This window comes from Hylobates moloch, unplaced genomic scaffold, assembly GCF_009828535.3.
Source record: "Hylobates moloch isolate HMO894 unplaced genomic scaffold, HMol_V3 SCAFFOLD_3, whole genome shotgun sequence".
NCBI classification, from domain to species: Eukaryota; Metazoa; Chordata; class Mammalia; order Primates; family Hylobatidae; genus Hylobates; species Hylobates moloch.
In genome coordinates, this window is record NW_026652278.1 from 173,512,690 (window position 1) to 173,530,342 (window position 17,653).

At 42.9% G+C, this 17,653-nt stretch overlaps 1 protein-coding gene across 7 annotated transcripts in view; it reads left to right on the forward strand.

Annotated features, from left to right (window-relative positions):
- SNX25 (sorting nexin 25) overlaps positions 1-17,653 on the forward strand; it is a 184,683-nt gene that overhangs the window by 42,490 nt on the left and 124,540 nt on the right. The gene's annotated exons all lie outside the window — the stretch shown is intronic.

Here is a 17,653-nt window from a genome sequence, read left to right on the forward strand (position 1 = left end):
AGAGATTTATTCCTGAGGTTCAGATCTAGTTTTGGGCCTCCGACTTAGTTACTCAACTGCTTAACTTGACATTTCCACCTGGCAGTCCCAGTGGTACCTGAAGCTTGAGTCCGTGACATCTTATGACCAGTGTCTGTCTCTGTTCCTCTTGTTTCTTTTTTTTTCTTTAAATTTTATTATTATTATACTTTAAGTTTTAGGGTACTTGTGCACAACGTGCAGGTTTGTTACATACGTATACATGTGCCATGTTGGTGTGCTGCACCCATTAACTCGTCATTTAGCATTAGGTTTATCTCCTAATGCTTGTTCCTCTTGTTTCTGTGTCAGTGAATAGCACCTCTGAAAGTCAGGTCCCACAACTGAGTCCCCCCTTTTTTTTTTTTTTTTTTTTTTTTTTTTTTTTTTTTTGAGATGGAGTCTTGCTCTGTCACCCAGGCTGGAGTAGAGTGTGCAGTCACAGCTCACTGCAACCTCTGCCTGCCAAGTTCAAGCAATTCTCCTGCCTCAGCCCCCCGAGTAGCTGGGATTACAGGTGCCCACCACCATGCCCGGCTAAATTTTTGTATTTTTAGTGGAGACAGGGTTTCACCATGTCAGCCAGGATGGTCTCGACCTCCTGACCTCGTGATCCACCTGCCTCAGCCTCCCAAAGTGCTGGGATTACAGGCGTGAGCCACTGTGCCCGGCCTGAGTCCTTCTTGACATCTCCTTCTCCTCATACCCCATAGGCACCCCATCAAGTCTTGTCCTTTTACCTCTTTTGTTAATTTTATTTATTTATTTATTTTTGAGACAGGGTGTCACTCTGTGGCCCAGGCTGGAGTGCAGTGGCACAATCATGGCTCACCGCAGCATCGGCCTCCTGGGCTCTTGTGATCCTCCATGCCTCACCCCCTTGCCAATAGCTGGGACTACAGGTGGGTGCCACCACACCCAGCTATTTTTTTTTTTTTCTGAGACAGGATCTGGCTCTGTTGCCCAGGCTGGAGTGCAGTGGCATGATCTTGGCTCACTGCAACCTCCGCCTCCTGGGCCCAAACCTTCCTCCTACTTCAGCCTCCCAAGTAGCTGGGTCTAAGGATGCGTGCCACCACACTCAACTAATTTTTGTATTTTTTGTAGAGACATGGTTTCACCATGTTGCCCAGGCTGGTCTTGAACTCCTGAGCTCAAGCCATTCATCTGCTTTGGCCTCCCAAAGTGCTGGAATTACAGGTGTGAGCCACTGTGCCTGACCTGGGCTAATTAAAAAAGTTTTTTCTAGAGATGGGGTCTCTCTCTTGCCCACGCAGGTCTCAAACTCCTGGACTCAAGCCATCCTCCCGCCTTGGCCTCCCTGAATGTTGGATTACAGGGGTGCCTGCCCTTATTTCTTGAGTATCTTGCATTCATCTACTTCTTTCAGTCTTTCCTGCTTGGTCTCAGCTACCGTCGTGTCCCACCAAGATGACTGTAACAACCTTTCAATTGGTCTCTGCCTCCATGTTGGCTCCCCCTCCCATTGATTCTTTTAAAAATGCAAGCCTAATCAAATTCCTCTTCAGCAGCATGTTTGTTTCAAACCTTTCAGTAACTTCCTGCTCTTCCGAGCTCTTTAGCCTAACCTCCAGTCATAATTACCCTCACTCCTCATGATCCACCCTCAGTCCTCATAGTGCCCAGCTTTTTCTGTCTGTAGGGACTTTATATATTGTTTCTCCTGCCTTGAGCACTCCGCTGCCCCCTTTACCTAGTTGACTTCTCTTCCTTTAGACTGCAATCATCAGTTTTGCAGGGAAGCTTTTCCTATCTTTTAACTTACATATTCTCATAGCGCCATGTACCTCTCTTTCACTGTAGATATATATCACCATATACGCCTCCTTCACGGTAGGTATATAGCACCATATACCCCTCCTTCACAGTAGATATATAGCACCATATACCGCTCCTTCATGGTAGGTATATAGTGCCATATACCCCTCCTTCACAGTAGGTATATAGCGCCATATACCCCTCCTTCACGGTAGATATATAGCACCATATACCCCTCCTTCACAGTAGGTATATAGCACCATATACCCCTCCTTCACGGTAGGTATACAGCACCATATACCCCTCCTTCACGGTAGGTATACAGCGCCATATACCCCTCCTTTGTGGTAGGTATACAGCGCCATATACCCCTTCTTCGCGGTGGGTATACAGCGCCATATACCTCTCCTTCGCGGTAGGTATACAGCGCCATATACCCCTCCTTCGCGGTAGGTATTCAGCGCCATATACCCCTCCTTCGCGGTAGGTATTCAGCGCCATATACCGCTCCTTCATGGTGGATATACAGTGCCATATACCCCTCCTTCAATGTAGTTGTCACAGTTATAATTTTATACTCATTTGGATGGCTCCTGGTGTTTCCTTTTCATTAGTTATTGAACTCCATATGAAGGCAGAAACTTCCCTCTGTGTCTTTAAGGCCTAGTTGGATGATTTAGTAGGTAAGCAGTACATATTTAAAAGAAAGAATAGCTGGGAATCAGTAAAGCACAGGCATGAAGAGAATGGATCTGAAGTTAGTCATTGGTCTGGATTTGAATCTTGGCTCTCTCCTAATTGTGACAGTGGGCAGCTTGCTTAAGAGAGAAGTCTCTTCATCTGAAAAAAGGATATAGTAAATACTTTCAAAGGTTCTTTGGAACAATGTGATAGCATATGTAAAATAAATAATATAATGCTTTGGATGTGGAAGATGTTAAGTGGTAGCTTTTACACTTTTTACAAACCTTTTTATTATACAATAAGAAATGCAGATTCAGAAAATCCAACAAAATAAATGTATAGATGGATGAATGATTATGGAGAGAATGCCCTGTAACTTCCAGAAACCCCATACACCCCTTTGTATCTCCACCCCAATGTCAGCACCTTCTCTCCCACCTTAGCAACCTCATCTTGACTTTATAGGAATCACTTCCTTCCATGTCATTATAGTTTTATCGCTCAAATGTGCATTAGTGAACATAATAGTTTAGTCTTGTCTCTTTAAAAAAAAAGTTTCTCTTCTATCCTTTTATTTTCTTTAGCTTATCTACTGAAAAACTTAGAGGATTTGTCCTGTAGAGTGTCCTGTAGTCTGGATTTTGCTGATTGCACATCAGTGATGCAGTTCAACGTGCTCCTCTGTGTGCTCTGTGTCCTGCAGATTGACAGTGGGTCCAGAGGCCTGCTCAAACTCCTGTTTGATTCCTTTGGCAAGACTTTGGCTAGTGGTGTGCTCTTTTATTAGAAGTCACGGTGGCCGGGTACGGTGGCTCACGCCTGTAATCCCAGCACTTTGGGAGGCCGAGACGGGTGGATCACGAGGTCAGGAGATCGAGACCATCCTGGCTAACACAGTGAAACCCCGTCTCTACTAAAAAATACAAAAAATTAGCCAGGCATGGTGGCGGGTGCCTGTAGTTCCAGCTACTCGGGAGGCTGAGGCAGGAGAATGGCGTGAACCCGGGAGGCAGAGCTAGCAGTGAGCCGAGATTGCACTACTGCACTCCAGCCTGGGTGACAGAGCGAGACTCCGTCTCAGAAAAAAAAAAAAAAAAAAGTCGTGTTGTACCTGGTTCTCTTTCCTTTTGTGATATTAGTAGCTACTGACACTCAATACCTAGATCAATTAATTTATTAGGAGTGACAAGATGGTGATATTTTGTCATTTTTCAGTTATTGACTTGAATACTTTTAGAAGAATATTGTCCCTTGTCCCTTGTGTACTCTTGGTTACATAAAGGTACCGATCAGTAGAAAAGCTGGATGAAACCTTGATTCTTCACTTTACTAGTTTCCACAATGAGTTGGTTCCTTATCATCTGAAGGTGACCAATTCCCCTATTGTGTGTTTTTAAAAAACATTATTATGAATTCTGGGCACGGTGGCTCACGCCTGTAATCCCAGCACTTTGGGAGGCCGAGGCGGGTGGGTCACCTGAGGTTAGGCGTTCAAGACCAGCCTGGACAACATGGTGAAACCTGTCTCTACTAGAAATACAAAAAATTAGCTGGGCATGGTGGCATATGCCTGTAATCCCAGCTACTTGGTAGGCAAAGCAGGAGAATTGCTTGAACCCGGGAGGCGGTTGTAGTGAGCCGAGATCGCGCCATTGCACTCCAGCCTGGGCAACAAGAGCAAAACTCCATCTCAAAATACATATATATATGAAATATATATATATATATAAATATATAAAAATATATATAAATATATAAATAATTATGAATTCATGGATTTGAACATATTTGATGGGTTTCAATAAGTTGTGATTAATATTTTTTTTGAAGCCTGTGTTATCCCATCTTTGGCCAGTAGGAGCCCTTTTTAGTTGACTCTTGCTTCCTTTGGACATAACCCTTGTGGTCTTTGAGTGTTTTCTTGCTATGTGGTATAACCAAATGTTTCAGGCTCATTTTGAATGTCTTCTGCTTATATCTGGAATTAGCCATTTCTCCAAGAGGAGCCCTGTTTGTTTTTTTAAAGTGGGAAATGGCATTTCAAGAACTCATTCAGAGTGTCAGGGAGGCTTGTTGCTATTGGACTGGTCATTGTTTCTTGACTTCCTCTATGGAAGGATCTGAAAAAAATACATATGAGATCTATGTATTGCAGAAAACATTCACCCAGTAGTTAGATTTGTATATTCTATGTCTCTTTTTTTTTTTTTTTTTTTTTTGAGACGGAGTCTCGCTTTGTTGCCCAGGCTGGAGTGCAGTGGCACCATCTCAGCTCACTGCAAGCTCTGCCTCCTGGGTTCATGCCATTCTCCTGCCTTAGCCTTCTGAGTAGCTGGAACTATAGGCACCCACTACTCGGGCTAATGCTCGGCTAATTTTTGTATTTTTAGTAGAGATGGGGTTTCACCATGTTAGCCAGTATGGTCTTGATCTCGTGACCTCGTGATCCGCCCGCCTCGACCTCCCAAAGTGCTGGGATTACAGGCATGAGCCACTGCACCCGGCCAGTATATTCTATCTCTTCTTAAAGGCCAGTGACACTTACTTTGAACAGTGCTTTGTAATCCTCTATGTCATTTGCTTAGCATGGCATATGTTGGCATTGTTAATGGGTTCAGGGAAATTGTTCCTGTGGCCCCAGTTTGATTTGTTTCACTGTAATCTATGGCTATGAATACAGTGGACAAATACATGTATTACAGGAGTTATGTAATGTGAACGTCATGAAGTGAATCCCTTAGTAATTGGTAGAGCTAAACTTAACATTTCTTGCACTTGCTGTTTGCAGGTGTATTAACTGCATTACGTTACCCAGTTTAATTCTTACATCAATCATGGGAGGTAGGGAGTGTTATTCTCATGTTGCGGATGGGAAAACTGAGGTTTAGTGAGGTTGAACCATGTGCCCAGGCTATATAATCAGTGAAAGAACTAAGAATTAAACCCAGATCTTTCTTAATTAACTCTGGAGTCTACACACTTAACCACTTTATTACACTCTTAATTATTAAAAATTAGTCTGGCCTGATTCAGATTTAAAATGACTTGGGAAGCTTTGGGATGATTCTAGGGTCTGCTTAGGACTTAATGTCACTTCAGAGGTCTCAGAATTAACTTGAGTGATGTCACAGCTGTCCCTTCTGTGCTCATGAGGGGCTTTACTAATCAAGTAAGGCACCTGGATGTGACTGCAGAATCTCTCTCAATACAGCATCCCAGGCAGCCACTGAAAATTCATGGAGTTGGCACATAGCGTGAAACCCATCAGGCATTTTGACTGAGAACCTAATAGAATGGCAGTGGTGCCTTTTGGATTCTGCGATCACTTTTTCTGTGCCTGTATTACTCTGTCATCACTGCATTATAACAGCCAGGCATATACTTTTTTAGTCTCTTCTGGTAAAAATCAGTGTTTTCCAAACTATGATTCGTTAACACTTAGTTCTGGGAGATGCTTTTAGGTACACTGCAAAAACAAAGAAGAGGAAGCACAGGAGGCTAGTTTGGTGGTCACATAAGTCTGAAAAAACTAATTTTTTTTTGTTGTTTGTTTGAGACAGAGTCTCACTGTGTTGCCCAGGCTGGGGTGGAGTGGCACAATTATAGCTCACTGTAGCCTTGACCTCCTGGACTAAAGCAGTCTTCCCACCTCAGCCTCCCGAGTAGATAGGATTACAGGCATGTGCCACCACACCCAGCTAATTTTTAAATTTTTTGTGGAGACAAGGTCTCACTGTGTTGCCCGGGCTGGTCTTGAACTCCTGGGCTCAAGTGATCCTCCTACCTTGGCCTCCCAAAGTGCTGGGATTACAGGCATGAGCGATCGCACTGGGCCTTGGAAAAGCTACATTCTTAAAGCTTTACAACATGTGTTATTAAATTCACATTGTAAGAAATCCTACTGTAAAGAAATCTGTTCAGCTTTTTGATCCGATGTTTTCTAAACATGACTGATCCCTGTATCACCTTCCTTTTATTTTTAAACAAAAAGGAGATGTATTCTCTTAAGAAAGAATACGCAGTCCAGAGAGAGGACAAGCTCAGGGCCAGGGCAGGCTCCATGTCGAGACCATTGAGCCTCCAGGACTGTTTCTCTGTGTTTTTTAGCCCCGTGAGTCGGAAGAGCTCACGGGCTGTTGTCCAGGTGACTGTATCAGTTTTAGGTACCACAGCCACGCAGGATGATACCCAGAAGAAGAAAGTCCCTTTATGGAGCAAGGAAAATGTGCTTAGAAATGCTCCTGGCAGTGTTCCCCTCACATCTTACTGGCCAGGTTTGGGCAGGTGCCCATTTCTTACCCGTTGCTGGCATGGGGGACAGGATTTCTGCGATTGGCCTAGGCCAGTCATTTATCTTTCTTGTTTTGTTTCCCTTACCTCATTGTGTAGAACTAGGCCAGTCACTTAGAGAGGAGGGAGGTTGTGGGTTCACAACACTTGGCCTGTGTCAAGGTCTTCATGACAGGGCTGCCCTACCTTTTTAGCCTTCACTTGTGTTCCTCTTCTTCAAGCTGAACTACTTGCTGTTCCCGAGTTTACCATTGGGTGGGTATGCATACACCCAGGAAGGACTTTGCCTGCATTTTCGTATGTTCAGCTCTACTTGTTGTGAAAGGTCCAGCTCAATTGCCCTTCCATCCAGGCAGCTTCATCATACTCTTCATTTCTGCTCAGTAAGCATGCATTTATCACAGGCAGGAGACGGAGAGATCTAGGTAATTCCAGGTTTCTGGCTTGGGGGTTGAATGTGTACAGGTGCCCTTTGTGCAGGTTTGGGACGGTGGGATCTAAGGATGTGGTACATGTTGGCCATGTAGATTTTGAGATGCCTGTGGATCTGTCCAGCTGGCGGTTAGGTCTGCAAGTGTGCCGTTTGCAGGAGAGATCAGGGTTAAGCAGGTCGATTTGTTGGTGGTCAATGTACACGTGACAGTTAAGGCTACAGGGGAATGAGACTGCCAAGGGCAGTAGGATGGCTGAGAAGCAGCTAGTCCAAGCGCAGGCAAGGGAGGAGCAGCCCACCGAGGAGAGAAAGAGCATTTAGAGGCCGTGAGATGGAGAGAGAAGCTCAGCGAGCAAGAGGCAGCAGATGGCCAACAGTATCCAGTGGGGCGGAGAGGTCCAGAGGCAGGACCGAGGGTGTGCCCTGGACTTGGCAACTGGGAGGGCTTTGGAGGTCCATGCCGGTGTGGTTCGGGGGTGGGAGTGGAGAGGTTTACAATGTGTGGCCTGTGCTCTGTAAAAGCCTGGCTGAGAAGGGCAGAAGAGAAAGTGGTACGTAGAGTGGAGTGTGTGTTATGAGATTTTTGTTGTTGTCAGGGAGAGATATTTAAGCACATTTTTAGGTTAAGGGAAAGATGGAAAAGTAGAGAGGAAGGGGCTGAACATCTCAGAGATAGATGGTAATTGATGGAGCCATGCCCAGGGGGGCAGGATCAGAGCATAGGTGGGAGGATTCGACTTTAGTAGGAGATAAAAATGGGGGCACATGGAGAGAACTTCGTGGAGGTTGGCAGGGAATTAAGGTATTTCAAGCCGGATAGTCTCAAATATTTTGGTAAGCGGGAGACAAAATTAATTACTGATAGTGAGAACTGTGATATGTGTAGAGGATAATTTTTTTATTTTTATTTTATTTTTTTTTAGACAGCATCTTGCTCTGTAGCCCAGGCTAGAGTGCAGAGGAGGATTGTGGCTCATTGCAGCCTTTACCTCTTGACCTCAAGCAGTCCTCCTGCCTCAGCCTCCCAGAGTGCCAGGATTACAGGTGTGAGCCACTGTGCTGCGCCTGTACAGGGTAATTTTAAGAGAGGCGGTAAAAGGTTTGGAAAAAACATCACAGGAGAGAATAACAGCAGAACCATTTATTGAGCCCTCATTGTGTACCAAGCATTTCACTAGGCACTTTACATTCTCATTGAACCTTCACAGTTATCCTATGAGAAAGTTACTGTTATCCCCATTGTATGGATCAGGAAGCAGGTTTAGAGAGATGGGGTGACTAGCTAAAGGTGACAGAGCTAGCTGGGATGGTGCCAGGCTTTCTTTGACAGGAGAGCCAGCCCTCTTGATCTCTGTGCTCTGCTGTCTCATAAGGGAGAAGCAGCATCGCCAAGGTACGTGGGCTGAGTGCTGAGGAGTTAAGGGCCAAGATGTGAAGTTGGAGGCCGTGAAAGACTAGCGACGCCCGCGGTGTGGTTGTGAAATTTTTCTAGATGGAACACTAACACTCCTGGAGTGAAGCAGTGGAGATGTCTGTGGGCTTGGTGTGACAGAGGGCCAGGGCACGAGAATGTTTGATGAGAGCTGCCCACACCTCATCAAGCCAAGGGAGGAGCTGAGGCCGGGAGGAAGCTGAGAGCTTGGAGAAAAGGGAAGGGTCAGAGGCCTGCGAGGCCTCCTATCTGCTGTCATGCAAAAGCCTTCCCTGGCCATGAGAATGGGCGAGCGCAGTGGAGTGGAGATGAGGGTTGCTGGAGGTGAGGAGGTCCAGTTGCCTTGTGGGTGGAATCTGCCCCATGTTCTATGTGAAGTTCTCTGATAAAATGTTAGAGGAAGATTGCATTATCCATTATTAAATCAGGGGCAGTTGAGGAGGCTGAGGGTGGGTAGAATGGGGGTTGCCATCTGTTGATTTGCCCACGGCTGTCTCTGGGTGTGCCAGTGTCATTCAGGCCATTCTCTTGTGACTGTGCTCAGGCACAATTTTACTGACTAAATGCCACAGAAGTCAGGTATTGGGAAGGAGAACTGTTTGTTCTTTAGAGGAGTATGTTTTAGCCATGTTAAATTTCCAAGAATGAGTTTATTTATTGCCTCTACACAGTGTAGACCATTCCAGGAAAATAAATGATTTTTGATTCAAGCACTATATTTATTTATTTATATTTATTTATTTATTTATTTAGAGACAGGGTCTCACTCCTGTCACCCAGGCTGGAGTGCAGTGACGCAATCATGGCTCACTGCAGCCTCGACTTCCTGGGCTCAGGCGATCCTCCCACCTCACCCTCCTGAGTAGCTGGGACTACAGGGACATGCCACCATGCCTGGCCAATTTTAAAATTTTTAGTAGAGATGAGGTTTCGCCATGTTGCCCAGGCTGGGCTTTGAATTCCTGGCTCAAGTCAAGGGCCCGCCTTAGCCTCCCAAAATGCTGGGATTATTGGCGTGAGCCACTGTGCCTGGCCTAAGCACTGTATTTAAAACTACCTCTCATACATTTAACTGATTGTCCTTGCCTTTTAAAGTGATTAATGGCTTGTTAATATCATTGTGGAATAAAATTCTGTAGAGAAAGAGTTCATACTGCCTCTTGTCTTTATGAACATACAAATGAAATATTATAATTATCATTTTAGTTAACCTAAAGTCCAAGAATGACTCTACATTAAAACAAACCTTTCTGATTTTCCTAATAATAACACATTTCTGTTTTTTTCAGGGATCATAATTTTTTTTTGACAGAGTTTTGCTCTTGTTGCCCAGGCTGGAGTGCAATGGCACAATTTCAGCTCACGCAACCTCCGCCTCCCGGGTTCAAGCAATTCTCCTGCCTCAGCCTCTCGAGTAGCTGGGGTTACAGGCATACGCTAACACGCCTGGCTAATTTTGTATTTTTTTTTAGTAGAGATGGGGTTTCTCCATGTTGGTCAGGCTAGTCTCGAACTCCTGACCTCAGGTGATCCACCTGCCTCGGCCTCCCAAAGTGCTGGGATTACAGGTGTGTGTGAGCCACTGCGCCTGGCCCAGGGATCATAATTTTTATCATCAGGACCAGTTCGCAGTGTTTCCTAAAGTGTGGTCTGAGGGTCACAGAAATAATTTCGGAAATGTTGTTAAAAATACTATATTTACTCTAAAGACATACCCTAAACTTTGTGAATTAAGACTATAAGGGAATAGTGTCTAAAAATCTGCATTTGAACAAATTCCCCAAGTGATTCTTGAAGAAAACTGATTTAGAATGTTTTCAAGTTACAGATAGGGGCTTCCTGATGTCAACAAGGCCCAAGGAAACTAAGTCACGTCTAATATTAACATGGTTATGTATCCACGTGCACAAGGCTGCATTGCTCAGTCCTCCCTACTTAGTGGAATGGCTGTTGCACAAAGGCCTGTGGTACAAAGGCCTGTCTTAATAACATGTTTCTTTTTTTTTTTTTGAGACCCAGTTTTGCCCTATCGCCCAGGCTGGAGTGCAGTGGCGTGATCTCAGCTCACTGCAAGCTCTGCTTCCTGGATTCACACCCTTCTCCTGCCTCAGCCTCCCAAGTAGCTGGGACTACAGGCTCCCGCCACCACACCCAGCTAATTTTTTTGTATTTTTAGTAGAGACGGGGTTTCACCATGTTAGCCAGGATGGTCTTGATCTCCTGATGTTGTGATCCACCCGCCTCAGCCCCCCAAAGTGCTGGGATTACAGGCGTGAGCCACCACACCCGGCCAACAACTTGTTTCTTTTAAGAGCAGGATTGGCCGGACGCGGTGGCTCACACCTGTAATCCCAGCACTTTGGGAGGGCAAAGCAGGCGGATCACTTGAGGTCAGGAGTTCAAGACCAGCCTGGCCAACATTGCAAAACCCTGTGTCTACTAAAAATACAAAAAATTAGCTGGGCGCGGTGGTGGGCGCCTGTAATCCCAGCTACTTGGGAGGCCGAGGTGGGAGAATGGCGTGAACCTGGGAGGTGGAGGTTGCAGTGAGCTAAGATGGCACCACTGCATTCCAGCCTGGATGACAGAGCGAGACTCCATCTTCAAAAAAAAAAAAAAAAAGCAGGATTTATTCTTTGAATGTCAACACATTTATTTTAGATAGAAACAGAAGAAGCAATTTGTATGATCTAGATCTGGGCTGGAGTAAATAACTTTTACTCATCAATTAAAAGGGATATAAAAGTCTGCCTCTTTGAGTAGATTTAATTGCATTGTATTTTTGGCCTTATGCAGCTAGTCTTTTATGGCAGTAATTCATTCCACATCTTAATATGACACATTTATGCTATCTGGGCTGCTAGGTGTGGGGCCCAGCTTTTCACTTCAAAGAAACTATAGAAGTTGAGGTCCCAGTGAATAAAATTACCAATGTAATATTTTTTCTAAGTTTTTTATCACCAGTTTTTATTTAAAAGCTAGTTAATGTGAAAAACACACTCACCCGTCTAAACCCAAAGAATGGACTCAGAGACATGAAGAACAGCAGAAGAGAGATTTTAATGGTGGTCTTGCAAGATGGGGTGTCTGGTAGGCAGACACACCTGGGACAGTTACAGCAGGTAATTTTATCTCCTAGCACGCAAGTCCCTTCCCTAGTTCCTCATTGGTCGAGTACTATGGGGTTACAATCTTCCCAGATGTCGCCTAAGTTTTATTATCCCTTGTAAGGTTATACCCCATCCCTTTCCCCGCTTAAGTTTCGATTTCCCGATAACGAAATTTTCTTCCTTTTTATGGGCTGACCCCTCCTCTACATCCTGTTTGCTTATCATGACTTTCTAGGTGCATGAGCCGTGCAGTTTGTCATGTCCACAGGCCAGATACCAGTACTTAGATTTATCATGCCTCGAAAATGGACCATTTAAAATGTTTCCTCACAGTTAACAAATTAACTAAGATAATGGAATTATGGTATTCCAGGACAGTAATGGAGTACAAAACAGTGATTGTTTTCATGACTAAAGATCTCTGTGAAAAAAGCAATTCAATGTGACTCATCCAGTTGTTGAGTTACAGGACAGCTTTAAAGCAGGGGCAGCTATTCTGGTTCCTTCATCATTTATGTTCAGTGCTATCAGTGAGAACTATTATGACATGAGAATTATTTTTGCAATATACTTCAATATGTATGAACTTCAAAATTCTCTTAGATTGTGTACTTGAGTAATTTATCTTTTGTGACCTGGGCTAGAAAGTGAAAGGTAGAGAGCATGCCAGAATAGGAAGAATATTAGAATTCCTAAGCCCAGGCTTCCATGGTGGTATGGCTCATTAGCTACCCGATTGTGAGTTTCCATAAAAAATAAATGAAGCCAAGGCTGGGTGTGGTGACTCACACCTGTTATGCTGGCGCTTTGGGAGGCTGAGGTGGGTGGATCACCTGAGGTCAGGAGTTCGAGACCTGCCTGGCCAACATGGTGAAACCCCGTCTCTACTAAAAATACAAAAATTAGCTGGGCATGGTGGCACATGCCTGTAGTCCCAGCTATTTGGGAGGCTGAGGCAGGAGAATCACTTGAACCTGGAAGGCGGAGGTTGCAGTGAGCTAAGATGGCGCCACTGCACTCCAGCCTGGGTAACAGAGTGAGACTTGGTCTAAAAAAAAAAAGAAGAATAAATGAAGCTCTGTGAGTACAGAGACATAATTTATTTACTGTTCCCCCTCCAGTACCCAGCTAAGTGCCAGGCACACAGGGTGAGTCCTCAGTAAATGTTAGATGATTGAATAAATTGATGGAAACGTGATTCATATCATAGAAACCTATGATTTCCCTTATGAACTCAAAATTACAATAGAAGCCAGTGGTAAAATAGTTATAGAATTTTTTCATCATACAAACTTTTTTAGGAATGCAAAAATTATTGTCAGAGTTTTCAGTTATCTTTTTCTAAGCCAGTTTGCTTTTCTTCATTTTTTTTTCTAGCCTCTATTTGTTTTCTACTTGCCGATTTAGTCAAACCGCTATCTGTCTGCGTATTTTCAAGTATATGTTCTGATTTCAATTTTCAAGTGTTTGTCTGATTTGAAATATACTTAAATTTATCTTGTAATCAAATGAAGTGTGTTTTGTAAAGATCTTTGGATTTGAATCTTAGAAATTAGAGATAAAGCTCTTTTTTCTCCCCATGAATCTAATTCTTCCAATTGAATGGAAAAACAACTTAAGTGTTGTTGTTATTATTATTATTATTATTATTTTTAGACAGAGTGTGGCTCTGTTGCCCAGGCTGGAGTGCAGTGGCGCAATCTTGGCTCACTGTAAGCTCTGCCTCCTGGGTTCACACCATTCTCCTGCCTCAGCCTCCCGAGTAGCTGGGACTACAGATGCCTGCCACCATGCCTGGCTGATTTTTTTGTATTTTTAGTAGAAACGGGGTTTCACCTGTTAGCCAGGATGGTCTCGACCTCCTGACCTCATGATCTGCCCACTTTGGCCTCTCAAGGTGCTGGGATTACAGGCGTGAGCCACTGTGCCCAAAAACAACCTAAGTATTATTAACCGACCTCAAAATCTACTTCTATTGATCAGTTAATAAAGATTTTGCCTTTGTGTTAATACTTATTTTTCTTTTAGAAAGTAGGTTAATCACCAGGAAACATTATGAAAGGAATCTGCTATGAAAGTAAAATATGACGGCATGAGAGGTCATAACATCAATCCCATGTATTTTTCGGAAAGGAAATTAACATTGTTAAAAAGTTTAGACTATGACTTTTGGAACCATAATAGTAACCTGTATCTCTGAACTGCTTTATAATTGTTAAAGCACTTTTACGTGCATATTATCCTTCTTCAAATGCATAATGATTCATTAATTTAAATAGTGCAGACATTATTATTTTACATTGACGTGACTCTCAGAGAGGTGGACATGTTCATTATAGCCCAGCAAGTTAATGGGGAATAATCAACTGTAGCCTCATTTATTCTGAGTTTTAACTGAGTGCTTTTGCCACTCTAATGTGATGTAATAATGCCTTTGTCATAGTAATAACAAGGGTATTATGCCCCAGCATGAAGCACATTTTAATTTCGTATTTGTTCAGAGAAAAGATCTAATGGTTTCATATCCCTTCATAGGATGTAGTCTCTGGATCTATCTTAATAGATAATTGTCTTTCATTATGGAAGTATCAACAGAACCTGAATCATACATTTGATGCATGTAGGCATGGTTGGCCTTTGGCCTGGACACAAAACATACTTTGAGACATGGTATAATAAGCTACAGAAGCTTCTGATCTAATCTCCCATTCATCTTTCTCTATGTTCATGTGAGGTAAAACCAGGATACAGATGTAAGCTTTTGGAAGCTGTGTTGGTCTTACTGAGTACCCCTCGGGGATAGAAGGCCCTGACCTGTGCCTTCACACTGCCTCTCTTGTTCATTACTCAGTTCTCCTTCTGGAGGTGCCCTGCTCAGAGGACCTGGGCTTTCAAGGGACATGGTTTAGGGTTGGCCAAAGAGGCTGAAAAGGGATTTTTCCAGCTCACCTATTCATAATTTGTGCTTCAAGGCCAGAAAAGCTCAGAGTACCTCACCTCCCACCCCATTCTCTCCTTTGTTCCTTCAGTTTCTTCTCAGCTGATAGAAGACTCCCCTTTTGTCCGGTTGCAGTGGCTCACAACTATAATCCCAACATTTTGTGAAACCAAGGTGGGAGGATTGCTTGAGGACATAAGTTCAAGACCAGCCTGGGCAACATAGTGAGACCCCCCTGTGTCTACAAAGAAAATAAAAATAAAAAATTAGCTGGGATTGGTGTACACACCTGTAGTCACAGCTGTTTGGGAGGTTGAGGTGGGAGGATTGCTTGAGCCCTGCTGAGTCTGTCCTGCAGACCCTGGCTGAGCAACAGGTGAAAGGAATATGCAGATGCAGTTATTTTGCATGAGTGTGGCTAGGGTACTGCTGGCGCTAGGGGCAAAGAGAGAGTGCAGTCCTGGTAAACCAGAGCCGCTTGTATATATTCAGTACAGATTTAATGACAAAGGCCTGGAGCCAACACAATTTGTGGGTAATTAACATTGTTGTCCCCTCTTGCAGGGAGCAGTCTTGTGTGAGGATGATCTAAGGTCGGTTTTCGGGCAACATAAGTAAATAAATTTATCTAGATAAACTCCCCTACATTCACTTGCACCTAATTCTCACCCTCTGCCTCAGGGTAAGAGAATTAGCTGCCTTCAGCTTTATTCTCTCCCGAAGTTTTGCAAAACCTCCTGGCCTTCCAAGAAGGTTTGCATCTTTCCCTATAACTTTTTATAACTTTTCCCACCACCCTGACCAATCTCTTATAGTACCCAGGAGTTTGAGGCTGTAGTGAGCCGTGACTGTGTCACTGCACTCCATCCAGCCTGGACAACAGAGTGAGACACTGACTGGAAGGAAAAAAAGACTCCCCTGTGAAGCAAAAGAAAATTCTTGAGGCATTTAATCTTTTGAATTAAGTCAGAGTCCAACTCCACCTATATATTTTATAGACGTTTTTAGTATGTTTTAGAACATTTTTGGTGGTACCAGTAGTTAACAGTGGCAACATTTTTTATTTAAAATAGAAAAAAGAGGTGGAGACAAATATAGAATAAGAGAATAAATTATGGTATAAACTATTCAAAACATTGCCTGAGTCTTTTATTATTATAAAAGATATGCATGATAAAATACTGAGTGTAAAAAGCCAGATACAAAGTTGTATATATACCATGATCCCAATTTCTTTTAAAAAGTATACAAATGAAAAAGTTACCAGTAATTTATTGTTGTCAGACATTGTTATGGTACTTGGTGTGTGTTAATTAATGCTCATATCAGTTTTGTGAGGTAGGTACTATTGTTATCTCTATTTTACATAGAAGGAAAGTGAGGTATGGAAAAGTAACTTGCCCAAGGTTACATAGGAAGTTTTGGAATCACTGACAAGAAGGAAATGTACCAAAATGTTATTAGTGATCATCTGGATCATCATTATGAGTCAGTTTAATTCCTTACATCTATAATAGAGAGTGTATCTCTGCTGTTTATGTAATTGGAAATAACAGTTTAAAAAGAAATTATAGCATCTTTGAAATTTAGAAAAACAGTAATATGAGAAAACTTGTAGGTTGAATTTTAAAGAATAGTTGCTCCTTCCTGTATCTAAAGTAGAAATTGTGCTTGACTAAGAGGGAAAAAAAAGGCACAAATCCACTATTTTCTATTAATACAATCTCTCTAAATGATAACCTCTCAGTATCATGTTAACAATTTTCTGTTTTTTTTTTTTTTGATAAGGAAAGTAAGTTATTCTTTAGTTCATGATTCAGCACAATGAAAGCACAACTCAGGAAACTGTCAAACCAGGTTTTGTTTGGATACTTAAATGCTTTACATCACAGCAAAACATCTCCAGGGAGTGTGCACTTTCCTCTCTGTAAAGCATATCCTCAAAGGCAAAAATACTTCAAGAATTATGTGTTCTGTTATGCTGTGTCTTACTGGTTGAGTCGTATTTGTGATACTGTCTGGTGGGTGCTCTGCTAAGAGCTTTTTAAGAGCAGCCATTACAGACTAGATGCCCATGGCTTGAACATGGCTCGAAGTTTCGCCCAAACGGTGGCAGCCTGCAGAGTTTGTAATGACGTTGAATTAGTTGGAGATATCATCCAAAATTCGTGACTTCCATTTTTTTTGTTGTTGGAAAAAAAAAATTAGGCCAGGTGTGGTGGCTTGTGCCTGTAATCCCAGCACTTTGGGAGGCTGAGGCGGGCGGATCACAAAGTCAGGAGATCGAGACCATCCTGGCCAACATGGTGAAACTCCGTCTCTACTAAATATACAAAAAATTAGCCCGGCGTGGTGGTGGGCGCCTGTAGTCCCAGCTACTTGGGAGGCCGAGGCGGGAGAATTGCTTGAACCCAGGACACGGAGCTTGCAGTGAGCCAAGATCGCACCGCTGCACTCCAGCCTGGCAACAGAGCGAGACTCCGTTTCAAAAAGAAAAAAAAGAAAAGCTTTCAAGTTTTGCTCTGTCTTTAGAAAAATACTCTGAAAATGTTCTTAACATTTTCTCTCTCTGCAGAAAAACTCACTGGGTGATTAAAAATGATCTTGATACGTTGTTTTCAAATAGGTTTAAATCTTAAAATGAAGACAAACTTTATTTTATTTTTGTTGTTGTTTTTTTAAGTCTTTTTATTCTTTGCTTTCTTTTTTTTTGTTATTTCAGTTTTTTGTGTGTTTTTTTTCACTTATTTTATTTAAATAGAAAATAAGGTGTATTTTTTTTTACAGGACAGTGGTCTGGTTCACCAAGAGCTTTTATGAGTTAATATTGTGATATGGATACTGAAAACTTAAAGCAAGAGTAGAGTACCCGGTCCTCGTTTCTGGACTAGGATACTGAAGACTATCGGTTATCCTTTGTGACAGTGGGCAAAGTACACGTATTTTTCTTTCATCTTTCCTAAAACAGT